This window comes from Triticum urartu, chromosome 7A (assembly GCF_056163025.1).
Source record: "Triticum urartu cultivar PI428250 chromosome 7A, HENAU_Tu73, whole genome shotgun sequence".
In the NCBI taxonomy this organism is placed as follows: domain Eukaryota; kingdom Viridiplantae; phylum Streptophyta; class Magnoliopsida; order Poales; family Poaceae; genus Triticum; species Triticum urartu.
This window is the reverse complement of record NC_141879.1, coordinates 65047922-65064542: the sequence shown is the minus strand read 5'-3', so window position 1 is coordinate 65064542 and position 16621 is coordinate 65047922. Positions and strand designations below refer to the sequence as shown.

Genomic DNA, 16621 nt, shown 5'->3' with positions numbered 1-16621 from the left:
GGCTATTTACTCCGACACGGCCCCTCACGACCGTCGTTCGCGCGTCAGCCCGCTCGTTGACCTACGTCGGCTGTCACCGCCCTGTCCCCGAGTTCAGCGCGCCCCTCCACTGATGGAGCAACGGGCTGCCGATGTGTCGCCCCATCGGGCCGCAGCGCCGCCGCCCAGTGGTTCTCCCTGTGGCTGCACCGATTCGCGCCACCACTGCGTCGCCCCTTCGGGCCGTAGCGTCGCGGCACATGGTCCCCGCCGTCACCCTGAGGTTGTTCCCGTGGTTGCACCACATCACGCGCTGCCGCTGCGTCACCTTTTCGGGCCGTAGTGCCGCGGCCCGCGGTCAACCACCACATCGAGGCCATCTGCTCCTGAGCACTTGCAAGCTCTTGGAGTCTTTGTGCTTAACCCATTGCGACTTAGGGATCCATTCCATGCTGCAAGTAGAGCATGCTCGACTTATTGAACTCGAGGTTGACAATGGGAAATTTGAGAGAGTTGAGCTGACATGTCTGCCAAAACTCCAACAGGTGACCTATAATAAATTGTTCTCTTATGAAGATCCCATGTATTTTGGTTTTGTGCCACAACTTTCAAAGTTGAGCCTTATTAAAATTGGCTCCCGTTTGCAAAAGACCCTTGAGTTAAGTCAGTTCCTTGTTAATGTTCCTTCCATAAGCGATCTCCATCTAGATTTTAGAAGTGAAAAATATCTAGGTTATCCCAGAAAGCCCGGAACTGCTCATCCCTATGCTCAGCAAACTACGACATGTGAATTTGGATCATGTTCCCGAAGGATGTGATTTAGCTTGGACAATGTTTATTCTTGAAGCTGTACCCTCCCTTAAAGAGTTGTGCATCACATATGGGATCATTGTTGCATCATGTTCACAGGCGCAGAGTTCCAGAAGGAAAATGGTTTGTGCGACAAGGCAGATCTGAAGTGGAAGCCATATGCCCCTGGTTTCAAGCACAAGAATCTGGTTAAGCTCACCATCTATGGCTTCCAGCCCGATGAGGCGACGACAACTTTGTGCGATACATGAGGTGTCTCGCGGAAGCTGCGGTTAATATGGCAGAGATATCTCTGCATGAACGGAAGGTGTGTGGGCACTATGGTGACTTGGATCTTGAGGTCAAGGACAAGATTTGTCCATCAAGATATCCACGGACCGCTGAGGAGAAGAACGAGGTAACTGAGGTGTTGGGTTTGGCTTCGTGGGCTGTAGTTCACTTCCGGTCCTAATTGAAAAATGATTTACCATGAAGAAAACCTTCAATTGGAGCTTGTACCAGGTGTCCAAGTCTGAAGTTGTGAAATCTGTACTCTTGCTTTCCCTTCAGTTGAAGCATGTACTATTTCCAAACGAGGAAATGTTTATCTAATATCAAGTCAAAAGGTATTTGAGAAACCTTTTTTTATTGTTAAAAAACAAGTGATTGGTGCAATTGAATAAGTTGGCCTGTTCAAAAAAAGAAAAAGAAAAAATAGTGTTAACAGTACATTGTATTTCTTTTGAGAAATTAACAATACATCGTTTGGTACTCCCTAACAACAACAATGGCTAACTGGGCTACTGCCTACTGGTGGCCTATAATGAGATCACCCTGCCTTGACCACCAGCCATCGGTCTGCCAGGCCTCCAAGGCCTCAGTTTGGTTGGGATGCGGGCCAGGCTGTGGTTCTGTTGTTAGCCACTCAGATTGTTGAAGAAGGTGCATCCTAACTGGCCTGTGCGCGTCGTTCTTCTGCTCAAGACATCTTCCGGCATGCCTGCAGGCCTCTGACTGCTCTCCTTCCGTTGGGACGCTGGTCGGGCTGTTTGTTCCATTCTGCCACCAGAATCAAAGATCGTCTAGGAAGGCACAACATATGAGGCCTTTGCGTGATGCTGCTCCGGTTCGCGGCGCAAAGATAACCTTTCCTGTTCCACAAAGACTTCACCTCTGGGAGTAGTAGATCAGCTTATCAGTTGAGCACCTCAGCGCTTACGTATGAATAGACTGTTAATATGCTTCTGTGTGTTCCGTAATTCGAGTTTAGTGGGAAGGCTCAGTGACGGAGGATGGCTGAACTCCAGTGTTGATTATAGAGTTTCATTTTGGAGGTATGTTGATTTTTTTTATAATGGGCGCTTTTATTATCTCAAAATGTAGCATCAAAGTCATACAAAGCATTAAGAGTATCACCGGGCCTCTACATAATTAGGATGCACACAGTCAAACAGCAGTAGTCTGATAAACAAAAAGATAAAAGACCGACAATTCGGCAACAGTAGAGTCCATAGACCGACACTATGCTATTGGGGAACGTAGCAGAAATTCAAAATTTTCTACGCATCACCAAGATCAATCTATGGAGTAATCTAGCAACGAGGGGAAGGAGAGTGCATCTACATACCCTTCTAGATCGCTAAGCGGAAGCGTTCAAGTGAACGGGGTTGATGGAGTCGTACTCGTCATGATCCAAATCACCGATGATCCTAGTGCCGAACGGACGGCACCTCCGTGTTCAACACACGTACAGCCCGGTGACGTCTCCTACGCCTTGATCCAGCAAGGGGAGAAGGAGAGGTTGGGGAAGACTCCATCCAGCAGCAGCACGACGGCGTGGTGATGGTGGAGGAGCGTGGTACTCCAGCAGGGCTTCGCCAAGCACCGCAAGAGACGAGGAGGGAGAGGGGTAGGGCTGCGCCAAGAAGGAGAGGAACTCATCTGTTGGCAGCCCCAAGTCCTCAAGTATATATAGGGGAGAGGGAGGGTGCGCCCCACCTAGGGTTCCACCCTAGGGGCGGCGGCCAGCCCCAATCCCATATAGGGTGGCGGCCAAGTGGAGGGGGAGAGGGAGGCGCACCAGGCATGGGCCTTAAGGCCCATCTGCCCTTAGGGTTTGCCCCCTCTTCCCCTTAGGCGCATGGGCCTTGGTGGGGAGGCGCCCCAGCCCACTTAGGGGCTGGTCCCTTCCCACTATTGGCCCATGTAGGCCTCCGGGGCTGGTGGCCCCACCTGGTGGACCCCCGGACCCCTCCGGTGGTCCCGGTACACTACCGGTGATGCCCGGAACACTTCCGGTGGCCAAAACCATACTTCCTATATATTAATCTTTACCTCCGGACCATTCCGGAACTCCTCGTGACGTCCGGGATCTCATCCAGGACTCCGAACAACATTCGGTAACCACGTATATCTATTCCCTATAACCCTAGCGTCATCGAACCTTAAGTGTGTAGACCCTACGGGTTTGGGAGTCGTGCAGACATGGCCGAGATAACTCTCCGGCCAATCACCAACAGCGGGATCTGGATACCCATGTTGGCTCCCACATGTTCCACGATGATCTCATCGGAAGAACCACGATGTCGAGGATTCAATCAATCCCGTATACAATTCCCTTTGTCTAGCAGTACGATACTTGCCCGAGATTCGATCATCGGTATCCCGATACCTTGTTCAATCTCGTTACCGGCAATTCTCTTTACTTGTTCCGTAACACATCATCCCGTGATCAACTCCTTGATCACATTGTGCACATTATGATGATGTCCTACCGAGTGGGCCCAGAGATACCTCTCCGTTTACACGGAGTGACAAATCCCAGTCTCGATTCGTGCCAACCCAACAGACACTTTCGGAGATACCTGTAGTGTCCCTTTATAGCCACACAGTTACGTTGTGATGTTTGGCACACCCAAAGCACTCCTACGGTATCCGGGAGTTGCACAATCTCATGGTCTAGGGAAATGATACTTGACATTAGAAAAGCTTTAGCATACGAACTACAAGATCTTGTGCTAGGCTTAGGATTGGGTCTCGTCCATCACATCATTCTCCTAATGATGTGATCCCGTTATCAACGACATCCAATGTCCATGGTCAGGAAACCGTAACCATCCATTGATCAATGAGCTAGTCAACTAGAGGCTTACTAGGGACATGGTGTTGTCTATGTATCCACACATGTATCTGAGTTTCCTATCAATACAATTCTAGCATGGATAATAAACGATTATCATGAACAAGGAAATATAATAATAACCAATTTATTATTGCCTCTAGGGCATATTTCCAACAGTCTCCCACTTGCACTAGAGTCAATAATCCAGTTCACATCGATATGTGATTAACACTCAAGGTCACATCCCCATGTGACTAACACCCAAAGAGTTCTAGGTTTGATCATGTTATGCTTGTGAGAGAGGTTTCAGTCAATGGGTCTGCAACATTCAGATCCGTATGTACTTCGCAAATTTCTATGTCATCTTGTAGATGCAACTACTACGCTACATTTGGAGCCATTTCAAATAACTGTTCTACTTGGAGCTATTCTAAATTGTTGCTCCATTATACATATCCGGTATCTCTACCCAGAGCTATCCGGATAGGTGTTAAGCTTGCATCGACGTAACTCTTTACGTCGAACTCTTTATCACCTCCATAACCGAGAAACATATCCTTATTCCTCTAAGGATAATTTAGACCGCTATCTGGTGATCTACTCCTTGATTACCTTTGTACCCTCTTGCCAGATATGTGGCAAGGCACACATCTGGTGCGGTACTCAGCATGGCACACCGTATAGAGCCCATGACAAAAGCATAGGGGATGACCTTCGTCCTTCCTCTTTCTTCTGCCGTGGTCGAGCTTTAAGTCTTAACTTCATACCTTACAACTCAAGCAAGAACTCCTTCTCTGACTGATCCATCTTGAACACCATCAAGATCATGTCAAGGTATGTGCTCATTTGAAAGTACCATTAAGCGTTTTGATCTATCCTTATAGATCTTGATGCTCAATGTTCAAGTAGCTTAATCCAGGCTTTCCATTGAAAAACACTTTCCAAATAACCCTATATGCTTTCTAGAAATTCTACGTCATTTCTGATCAACAATATGTAAACACCATATTTTCATCAGAAATTCTATAGTGCTCCCACTCACTTCTTTGGAAATACAAGTTTCTCATAAACTTTGTATACACCCAAAAACTTTGATCATCTCATCAAAGCATACATTCCAACTCCGAGATGCTTACTCCAGCCCTTAGAAGGATTGCTGGAGCTTTGCATACTTGTTAGCATCTTTCAGGATTGACAAAACCTTCCGGTTGTATCACATACAACCTTTCCTCAAGAAAATCGTCGAGGAAACAATGTTTTGACATCCTATCTGCAAGATTTCATAAATAATGCAGTAATCGCTAATATAATTCCAACAGACTCTTTACATCGCTACGAGTGAGAAAGTCTCATCGTAGTCAACTTCTTGAACTTGTCGGAAAACATCTTAATGACAAGTCGAGCTTTCTTAATGGTGATACTTACCATCATTGTCCGTCTTCCTTTTAAAATCCATATGTACCTAACAGCCTTACGACCATCAAGTAGTTCTTCCAAAGTCTACACTTTGTTTTCATATATGGATCCTCTCTCGGATTATATGGCCTCGAGCCATTTTGGAATCCAGGCCCACCATCGCTTCTCCATAGCTCGTAGGTTCATTGTTGTCTAGCAACATGACTTCCAAGACAGGATTACGTACCATTCTGAAGTAGTACGCATCCTTGTCATCCCACGAGGTTTGGTAGTGACTTGATCTGAAGTTTCATGATCACTATCATAAGCTTCCACTTCAATTGGTGTAGGTGCCGCAGGAACAACTCCCTGTGCCCTGCCACACACTAGTTTAAGAGACGGTTCAATAACCTCATCAAGTCTCCACCATCCTCCCACTCAATTCTTCCAAGAGAAACTTTTTCCTCGAGAAAGGACCCGATTCTAGAAACAATCCCTTATTGCTTTCGGATCTGAGACAGGAGGTATACCCAACTATTTTGGGTGTCCTATGAAGATGCATCTATCCGCTTTGGGTTCGAGCTTATCAGCCTGAAACTTTTTCACATAAGCGTCGCAGCCCCAAACTTTTAAGAAATGACAGCTTAGGTTTCTCTAAACCATAGTTCATACGGTGTCATCTCATCAGAATTACGTGGTGCCCTATTTAAAGTGAATGTGGTTGTCTCTAATGCCTAACCCATAAACTATCGTGGTAATTCGATAAGAGACATCATGGTATGCATCATATCCAATAGGGTGCAGTTATGATGTTCGGACACACCATCATACTATGGTGTTTCAGGCTGTATTAGTTGTGAAATAATTTCCACAATGTCTTAATTCTGTGCCAAACTCGTAATTTAGATATTCATCTCTATGATCATATCATAGATATTTTATCCTCTTGTAACGATGATCTTTCAACTTCACCCTGAAATTACTTGAACCTTTCAATAATTCAGACTCGTGATTCATCAAGTAAATATACTCAACATCTACTCAAATCATCTGTGAAGTAAGAACATAACGATATCCACTACACGCCTTAGCACTCATTGGACTGCACACATCAAAATGTATTTCTTCCAACAAGTTGCTTTCTAGTTCCATTTTACTGAAAACGAGGCTTTCAGTCATCTTGCCCATGTGGTATGATTTGCATGTCTCAAGTGATTCAAAATCAAGTGAGTCCAAAGATCCATCAACATGGAGCTTCTTCATGCGTTTTATACCGATATGACTTACGTGGCAGTGCCACAAGTAGGTGGTACTATCATTACTATCTTATATCTTTTGGCATGAACATGTGTATCACTACAATCGAGATTCAATAAACCATTCATTTTAGGTGCAAGACCATAGAAGGTATTATTCAAATAAACAGAGTAACCATTATTCTCCTTAAATGAATAACCGTATTGCGATAGACATAATCCAATCATGTCTATGCTCAAAGCAAACACCAATCTCGATGGTAGAGGGAGCGTGCGATGCTTGATCACATCAAGCCTGGAAAAAACTTCCAACACATATTGCCAGCTCACCTTTAGCTAGTCTCCGTTTGCTCCGCAGCCTTTTATTTCGAGTTTACTAACACTTAGCAGGCGAACCGGTATCTAATACCATGGTGCTACTAGGAGTACTAGTAAAGTACACATTAACACAATGTATATCCAATATACTTCTATCGACCTTGCCAGCCTTCTGATCTACCAAGTATCTAGGGTAATTCTGCTCCAGTGGCTGTTCCCCTTATTATAGAAGCACTTAGTCTCGGGTTTGGGTTCAACCTTGGGTTTATTCACTAGAGCAGCATCTGATTTGCCATTTCATGAAGTATCCCTTCTTGCCCTTGCCCTTCTTGAAACTAGTGGTTTCACCAACCATCAACAATTGATGCTCCTTCTTGATGTCTACTTTTGTGGTGTCAAACATCGCGAATATCTCAAGGATCATCATATATGTCCCTGATATATCATAGTTCATCACGAAGCTCCAGCAGCTTGGTGGTAATGACTTCGGAGAAACATCACTATCTCATCTAGAAGATCAACTCCCACTCGATTCAAATGATTGTTGTACTCAGACAATCTGAGCACAAGCTCAACAATTGAGCTTTTCTCCCTTAGTTTGCAGGCTAAGAAAATCGTCGGAGGTCTTATACCTCTTGACGTGGGCACGAGCCTGAAATCCCAATTTCAGCCCTCGAAACATCTCATATGTTTCGCGACGTTTCAAAACGTCTTCGGTGCCTCAACTCTAAACTGTTTAACTGAACTATCACATAGTTATCAAAATGTGTATGTCAGATGTTCGCAACATCCACAGACGACGTTCGAGGTTCAGCACACTGAGCGGTGCATTAAGGACATAAGCCTTCTATGAAGCAATGAGGACAATCCTTAGTTTATGGACCTAGTCCTCATAATTGCTACTATCAACTTTCAACTAAATTTTCCCTAGGAACATATCTAAACAGTAGAACTAAAGCGCGAGCCACGACATAATTTGCGAAGACCTTTTGACTATGTTCAGGATAATTAAGTTCATCTTATGAACTCCCACTCAGATAGACATCCCTCTAGTCATCTAAGTGATTACATGATCCGAGTCAACTAGGCCATGTCCGATCATCACGTGAGACGGACTAGTCATCATCGGTGAACATCTTCATGTTGATCGTATCTACCATACGACTCATGCTCGACCTTTCGGTCCTCCGTGTTCCGAGGCCATGTCTGCACATGCTAGGCTCGTCAAGTCAACCTAAGTGTTTCGCATGTGTCCCGAGGCCATGTCTGTACATGCTAGGCTCGTCAACACCCGTTGTATTCGAACGTTAGAATCTATCACACCCGATCATCACGTGGTGCTTCGAAACAACGAACCTTCACAATGGTGCACAGTTAGGGGGAACACTTTCTTGAAATTTTAATGAGGGGTAATCTTATTTACTACCGTCGTTCTAAGCAAATAAGATGCAAAAACATGATAAACATCACATGCAATCAAAAAGTGACATGATATGGCCAATATCATTTTGCTCCTTTTGATCTCCATCTTCGGGGCTCCATGATCATCGTTGTCACCGGCATGACACCATGATCTCCATCATCGTGATCTCCATCATCGTGTCTTCATGAAGTTGTCTCGCCAACTATTACTTCTACTACTACAGCTAACGGTTAGCAATAAAGTAAAGTAATTACATGACGTTTATATTGACACGCAGGTCATAAATAAATTAAGAAAACTCCTATGGCTCCTGACGGTTGTCATACTCATCGACATGCAAGTCGTGATTCCTATTACAAGAACATGATCATCTCATACATCACATAGATCATTCATCACATCCTTTAGCCATATCACATCACAAAACACTTGCTGCAAAAACAAGTTAGACGTCCTCTAATTGTTGTTGCAAGTTTTTTACGTGGCTGTTATAGGTTTCTAGCAAGAACGTTTCTTACCTACGCCAAAACCACAACGTGAATTGCCAATTTCTATTTACCCTTCATAAGGACCCTGTTCATCCAATCCGATCCGACTAAAGTGGGAGAGACAGACGCCCGCCAGCCACCTTATGCAACTAGTGCATGTCAGTCGGTGGAACCGGTCTCACGTAAGCGTACGTGTAAGGTTGGTCCGGGCCGCTTCATCCCACGATGCCGTCGAATCAAGATAAGACTAGTAACGGCAAGATAATTGACAATATCGACGCCCACAACTACTTTGTGTTCTACTCGTGCATAGTAACTACGCATAGACCTAGCTCTGATACCACCGTTGGGGAATGTAGTGTAGGATCGAAAGTATGTCTAGAGGGGGGGGTGATTAGACTACATGACCAAATAAAAACTTAGCCTTTTCCCAATTTTAGTTCTTGGCAGATTTTAGCTATTTTAGGACAAGTCAAGCAATCATCACACAATTCAAGCAAGCATGCAAAGAGTATATTAGCAGCGGAAAGTAAAGCATGCAACTTGCAAGAATGTAAAGGGAAGGGTTTGGAGAATTCAAACGCAATTGGAGACACGGATGTTTTTCCCGTGGTTCGGATAGGTGGTGCTATCCTACATCCACGTTGATGGAGACTTCAACCCACGAAGGGTAACGGTTGCGCGAGTCCACGGAGGGCTCCACCCACGAAGGGTCCACGAAGTAGCAACCTTGTCTATCCCACCATGGCCATCGCCCACGAAGGACTTGCCTCACTAGCGGTAGATCTTCACGAAGTAGGCGATCTCCTTGCCCTTACAAACTCCTTGGTTCAACTCCACAATCTTGTCGGAGGCTCCCAAGTGACACCTAGCCAATCTAGGAGACACCACTCTCCAAGAAGTAACAAATGGTGTGTTGATGATGAACTCCTTGCTCTTGTGCTTCAAATGATAGTCTCCCCAACACTCAACTCTCTCTCATAGGATTTGGATCTAGTGGAAAGAAGGTTTGAGTGGAAAGCAACTTAGGAAAGGCTAGAGATCAAGATTCATATGGTAGGAATGGAATATCTTGGTCTCAACACATGAGTAGGTGGTTCTCTCTCAGAACATATGAGTTGGAATTGTATGTGTGTTCTGATTGCTCTCTCCACGAATGAAGAGGAGGTGGAGGGGTATATATAGCCTCCACACAAAATCCAACCGTTACATACAATTTACCAATCTCGGTGGGACCGAATCAACAAACCTGGTCGGACCGAAAAGGTAAACCTAGTGACCGTTAGAGATTTTCGGTGGGACTGACATGCAACTCGGTAGGACCGATATGGTTAGGGTTTGGGCATAACGTAATCTCAGTGAGACCGATTACACAAACTCGGTGAGACCGAGTTTGGTAATAAGCTAACCAGAGAGTTGGTCAGGTAAACTCGGTGGGACCGATTTGCTCTTTCGGTGAGACCGAAAAGTTACAAAAAGGAAACAGAGAGTTTACATTGCAATCTCGGTGGGACCGATTCGCTCTTTCGGTGAGACTGAAAAGTTACGAAAGGGAAACAGAGAGTTTGCAATCCCATATCGGTGAGACCGAGATCCCTATCGGTAGGACCGAATTGCTAGGGTTTGCAGTGGCTTATGACAAGTGAAACTCGGTGGCGCCGGATAGAAAGAATCGGTATGACCGAGTTTGGCTTAGGGTTTAGGTAATTTGTGGATATGGGAAAGTAGTTGAGGGTTTTTGGAGCATATCACTAGGCACATGAAGCAAGAGGCTCATTAAGCAACACCTCATCCCTCCTTGATAGTATTGGCTTTTCCTAAAGACTCAATGTGATCTTGGATCACTAAAATATAAAATGAAGAGTCTTGAGCTTTTGGGCTTGAGCCAATCCTTAGTCCTTAGCATTTTGAGGGTTCCACTTTCACATCCATGCCATGCCAATCATTGAGCTTTCCTGAAATAATCACCTTGGAATAGCATTAGCCCAATGAGCTATATGTTGTTATGAATTACCAAAACCACCTAGGGATAGTTGCACTTTCAATCTCCCCCTTTTTGGTAATTGATGACAACATATAGATCAAAGCTTGGACAAATGATAATAAGCATGAAATATATCGTCGCTTTGAGAAGTATGTGATAAGTAAGAGCTCCCCCTAAATTTGTGCATATTTAAAATTTGCTTTGGACTTCAAATGCACAAAGAGTTAGAGTCATGGGTTACTCTTCCATGTCACATACATCTTGGTGGAGCGCTTAAAATGATAAGAATGGAATACATGCACCCATCCAGCCCGACGAGGCGACGACAACTTTCTGCATACATGAGGTGTCTCGCGGAAGCTGCGGTTAATATGGCAGAGATATCTCTGCACGTCCGGAAGGTGTGTGGGCACTATGGTGACTTGGATCTTGAGGTCAAGGACAAGATTTGTCCATCGAGATATCCACGGACCGCTGAGGAGAAGAACGAGGTAACTGAGGTGTTGGGTTTGGCTTCGCGGGCTGTAGTTCACTTCCGGTCCTAATTGAAAAATGATTTACCATGAAGAAAACCTTCAATTGGAGCTTGTACCAGGTGTCCAAGTCTGAAGTTGTGAAATCTGTACTCTTGCTTTCCCTTCAGTTGAAGCATGTACTATTTCCACAGGGTGGCTAGTCCTTGCTCAATCCACAGGGTGGATGCAATCAAGTAACCAAGCTGCTCTTGTTTGGTCTTCAAGAAGTATTCAGATGCCTCCTCCTGAGTTGGCATCTTGGCAGCTTTCTCCTTCCTCGCCTTCTCCTTCTTGGCTTGTCCTTGTGCTGAAGATGGTTCATTCTCAGTCATGACAACTTGATTATCTTGAAAATCTGGACAGATGGGCAGGTGTTCCTTGTCCAATAAATATATGCCCGTGCCCATCTTGGAGTTGATGAGCTCCTGAATTTGTGGGGCATACCCACAACTCCTCTTCTGGTCTGCTGCTGTCCTCTTGATTGTTTCTATCATAAGGCTCATCACCTTGAACTTCTGTGGCACATCAAAGATATGTAGCAAGTTGATCGTGTGGCCTCTGATCATCTTGTGATCTCCAGACTTGGGCAATAAGGTGTGCCTCAGTATCCAATTGATTGTTGGTAGCCCTGACAGAAGATAGTGTACTGAGCCAAACTTGAACGTATCAAGTGCTTCATTTGGAATCTCCTTGTACATGTTTGACATTGAGTTGTGGTCCATCTTCTTCTTGGCATAAATGTCCAAGTCATCTGCTTGCTCCTCTGGGGCATTAATCAGCTGAGCCCATTCAGCAACTGTAGACTGGTACCTCGTACCCTCTGACATCCAAATTATCCTACCATCTGGATAAAAATGGGCTGTGGAGTAGAACTGCATGATGAGTTCCTCGTTCCACTTTGTGAGCATCTGCCCAACAAAGTCCTCTACTCCACACGCCTTGAAGATGTCCTGCACTCCAGGGTAGTACTCTTCGTTGTCCTTGATGTATTGCCAATCGACCCATCTCATGTCACAGACAATGGGCTTCTTGTCTAGCAGCACTGTCTCATAAAAATCTTGCTGCTCCTTGGTGTGAAACCTGTAGTCAACTGCAGTCCTTCTCCTTGAAGCATACTGGTCTGCTTCTCTCCACTTCCTGAGCCCTGAATCTCTCCTGAGCTTCATATCCTCAGCCATAGGATGAGCATCGTTGTGGTCTGGGATCTTGGGCTTGAGTTTTCTGAGAACTTGCTCTTCCTCTTCTTCTGTAGTGTCAGGCACTGGGGCCTTGTTCTTCTCAGCAGCTGGGATGCTTCTTGTATTCCTCTTTGGCTTTGGCTTTGGAGCTGGCTTGGCCTTGGAAGCAGCTGCCCCTGATCTTATGGCATCACCCATCAGCTTGGGTGCCTTTGGTGCTGGTGCAGCTACCTCTTCGTCTTCCTCCTCATCTTCCATGATGGAAGCCTTGCCAAGCACTCTCGCTACAGTTTTCTTCACCCTTTCTTTCCTTTTCTTGCCTTCAGCAGCAACTGGCTCTATGGGAGTGGGCTTCTCAGTTGAAGCTCTGGCCTTTGACATAGGCTGCCTGCCTGCTGGCCTTTTGATCTTTAGCCCTGGCTTTGTCCCTTGAGCTGGCTCAACTCTCTTTGAAGTTGCTTCCTCTTCTGCCACATAATCCTCATCTTCTGAGTCTGAGGTTCTCTTCTTTCTCTGTCTGGTGGCAGCTTTAGGCAGATTGCTTGGGGTGCTCCTGCTGCCTTCATCTGAGGAACTTGAGGGACTAGTGCCCTCACTCATCTGTACTTGCTGCTCTGACATGTTCTGGCTATCACTTTGGTCTGACATGTTGCAAACTCTGACTGCTGACCCTGTGAATAGGTTATAGATGAGATAGAGTGGATGAGCATCACAAAATGCAGAGATTTTTGCAAAAGATTAATTCAAAAACTTAGTTTTAGTTTCCCACTGAAAGCATCTTGGATCTACCAATTTCTAAACTCGGTGATACCGAAGCAGTTTTGGAACCTAAACTAGTGAACTCGGTCAGACCGAGTCACAGTTCGGTGGCACCGAGACTGCTAGGGTTTCACAGAGTTCCAAAATCGGTCACACCGATAAGTAATTCTCGGTCAGACCGAGTCTCACTTGTGCAATGGCATAAGCCAAATCGGTGGGACCGAGTTTTTCAACTCGGTGGGTCCGAGATGGTTTCGGCGGAAACCTAACCCTAAAATTTTCGAATTAAACCTAATCTACGAGTTCATTGACTGGATAGAAGTTTATCAATCGTGGCAAGAATCATGATGATCACAATGTGCTAGGAATCGGATTGGAGAATAGCACAAAGATCGAGTCCATACCCTAGTTCGGCGGAGACTCGCTACGGCGACAACGGTGGGGTTGATTCCCGTTGACAGCGACGGAGACCAGCGACTGGAGGCGGCTGGCGGCGAGAAGACGATCCGGAGACCAAGTTGGCAGAGCAGGCTATCGCGCGGGCGAAGGGGTTCGGAGAAATTTACAAATTTTTGCCCGTGACTATATATAGCCCGACCATGTCGGTGTGACCGAGTGGAACAACTCGGTGGCACCGAGATGCAAAACTGTATACCGTTGTTGCAACTCGGTGTGACCGAATGGTTCAAATCGGTTGCACCGAGATCGAAAACCTAGATCAACTTAATGATCTCGGTAGGACCGAAAGTAGGGTATCGGTCAGACCGAGAATCACAAAGAGGTTTTGGAAGTTTAAGTCTATGACGAATCGGGGACTCCGAGCGCTCCTCACACAGTGGTTCGAATCTGACTTGATCAAATTTTGTGATGTAGCATGAATAGAGTTTGAGACGAGAAAAGCATAGATAGCTAGAGGAGGTTCTTAGGCATTCTTGTCCATCCACTTGGCAAAAGGAAATAAAACCAAACAATCAGAACAACAAGTGGATGTCCTCGAATGAGTAAAATATGCAACCAACATGCTCACACAATAAGATGGCAAATGAAATATGTGACAAAGCATGCACAACCAATTCTAGCATCTATCAAGCAATTTGCGATGACTAGGTCATCTATATATGAGTATATTGACTTAGGAGTCAAGTGAGAACACTTGATCATAGGTCATACTCATCGTTTAAGCTCAAGTGGGGTTACCACTTTTACATAAAGCATTGTTGTGTTCACATCTTTAGAGTTGCTTTAGCTCAAGTCTTAGAGTAAAGCTCCCCCTAGATGTGATATCCCCCCTAAGAGGGATGAACTAACCTTGGGTTTTGTCGATGATGACTTCATGTAGATGTTGAAGATGTGGATGCTCAATGTTGATGTAGATCACTTGGAGCTATCCATTTGAGTGAATTGCACTTTCAATACCTACATGGGTTAGTCCCACAAGGAACAAACAAGGATATCCATAGACATAGAGTGATGCACATACAAGATGATGTCCATGAAAACTTTTAGGTTACCTTGTCCCTTGTCTTACCAACAAGAGGGTTTGTGACTCCTTGAACTAGTGCAAGATGTGGAAGTTGATTGCACTTGTTCTTGCCAAAATGATAAGAGTGAAGTATGTTGGCGGAGTCACCCTCAAGAACTCTCTAGTTCTTCTTCTTTTGGATCCACACCATCTTGATGGGAATCCTTGGAGTTGTAGTCGTACTTGGATGAAGTGGAACTTGAAGTGGTCTTGGGAATCCACTTGACTAAGGTCTTAGGAGCTTCTTCAAATGCATCAATTTCCTCTTGAAGCTTGTCCTTGCCTTTTTGCTTGTAGTCTTGTGGTGGAAGATCATCTTGAGCTTGTGTCCCCTTGAAGGAAGTATCATACTTCTCTTGTTGAGGGACAAACTTTGTCTTGGGGTATTGATATTCTTCCCACTCAACTCCATTGGCATTGAACTTTCGTTCAAAACCAATACCTTGATTCTTCCGGTGCATTCCTTGCTTGCGCACAATTTCCTCGAATTGCTTACTCCCGGAAAGGCTTTTGTACACTCCTTTCTCTATAATTCCCTTCAATAAGCTATTTTCTTGCTCAAGTGTAACTTGGCTAAGAGAATCATTAGTGGAATCAAGAGAACTACTAGAAGCAACAATATTGGATTTAGCATGATCATTGTTACTACTAGAGGAAGAATCTTTCTTGTTCTTGTTACTAGACTTGACTTGAGGCATGTAAGTGGATAAGAGTAAACGCTTGGCAATGTAAGAAGAACTTTTCTTGCGGAGATCATCATTGATTGCTTTTAAAAACTCATGCTCTTGCTCAAGATTGAGCTTTTCAAAGCGTAGCTTCTCATGAGCTCTTAAAAGTTCTCGATGATCTTCGAAGATAGTTTCATGAGCTAACTTAAGAGTGTTTAGTTCTTTAGTTAGAGCCTCAATCTTCTTCTTATCATTGTCATTCGTTTTATCTTGATTAGCATGATTAATTGACGTTTCATCATAGTATTCATCACTAGAGTTGTCAATAAGTAAATCATCATCACCTAACAAGTCATCTTCATCACTATTAAAATCAACATACTCGGGGTGTGTTACCTTAGGACCTTTGGTCATGAAGCATCTTCCAATTCCTTCATTTGGTGAGTCAAATATGTCGTAGGAGTTGGTTGACACAAGTGCTAGACCGGCAACACCTTCATCTTGAGTATCTTCGGAGTCGGAGTGATAACTTCTCTCGGAGTGGCTGTCGGAGTCGGAGCCGGATACCCATTCACCAACATGAGCTTGATGTCTTCGTTTTGTGTAGCTCCTTGATGATTTTTCTTTCCTTTCCGAATCCTTGCTTCTCCGTGAGTATCTCCGTTCATAACGATCATCTCTACTCCTTCTCTCTCTTGGTGGTGATTCTTTGCTTCTTCTTTTTGGAGAATCTTCTCTTCTCTTGTAGGGAGCCATACACTCATTGGAATAGTGTCCGGGTCTTCCACAATTGTAGCAGTTTTGCTCTCGACTAGAAGATCTTTTGTCATTGTAGGACCTTGACTTGAAGCTTCTATCTTTGCTTCTACTCTTGTAGAACTTGTTGAAGTTCTTCACCATTAAGCTCAATTCTTCATTGAAGTTTTGTTTCTCACTTGATGATGTAGGGACTTCACATGAGGCTTTGTAGGCACCACTTGATTTGTTGTGAAGTTCCTCTTTATCCTTAAGTGACATCTCATGAGCAACAATTCTTCCAATCACCTCCGTTGGCTTGAGATATTTGTAATTTGGCATCATTTCGATCAATGTGCACACGGTATCATATTTTCCATCCAAGGCTCTTAGAATCTTCTTGATGATGAATCTATCGGTCATCTCTTCACTTCCTAAGCCGGCAATCTCATTTGTGATGAGAGCAAGCCTAGAGTATATTTCAGCGACAC

At 44.6% G+C, this 16621-nt stretch overlaps 1 pseudogene; it reads left to right on the top strand.

The window, feature by feature from the left end:
- The first annotated feature begins 239 nt into the window (after window positions 1–239).
- LOC125516105 (uncharacterized) lies at window positions 240–1240 on the top strand (annotated as a pseudogene).
- Window positions 1241–16621: the final 15381 nt, after the last annotated feature.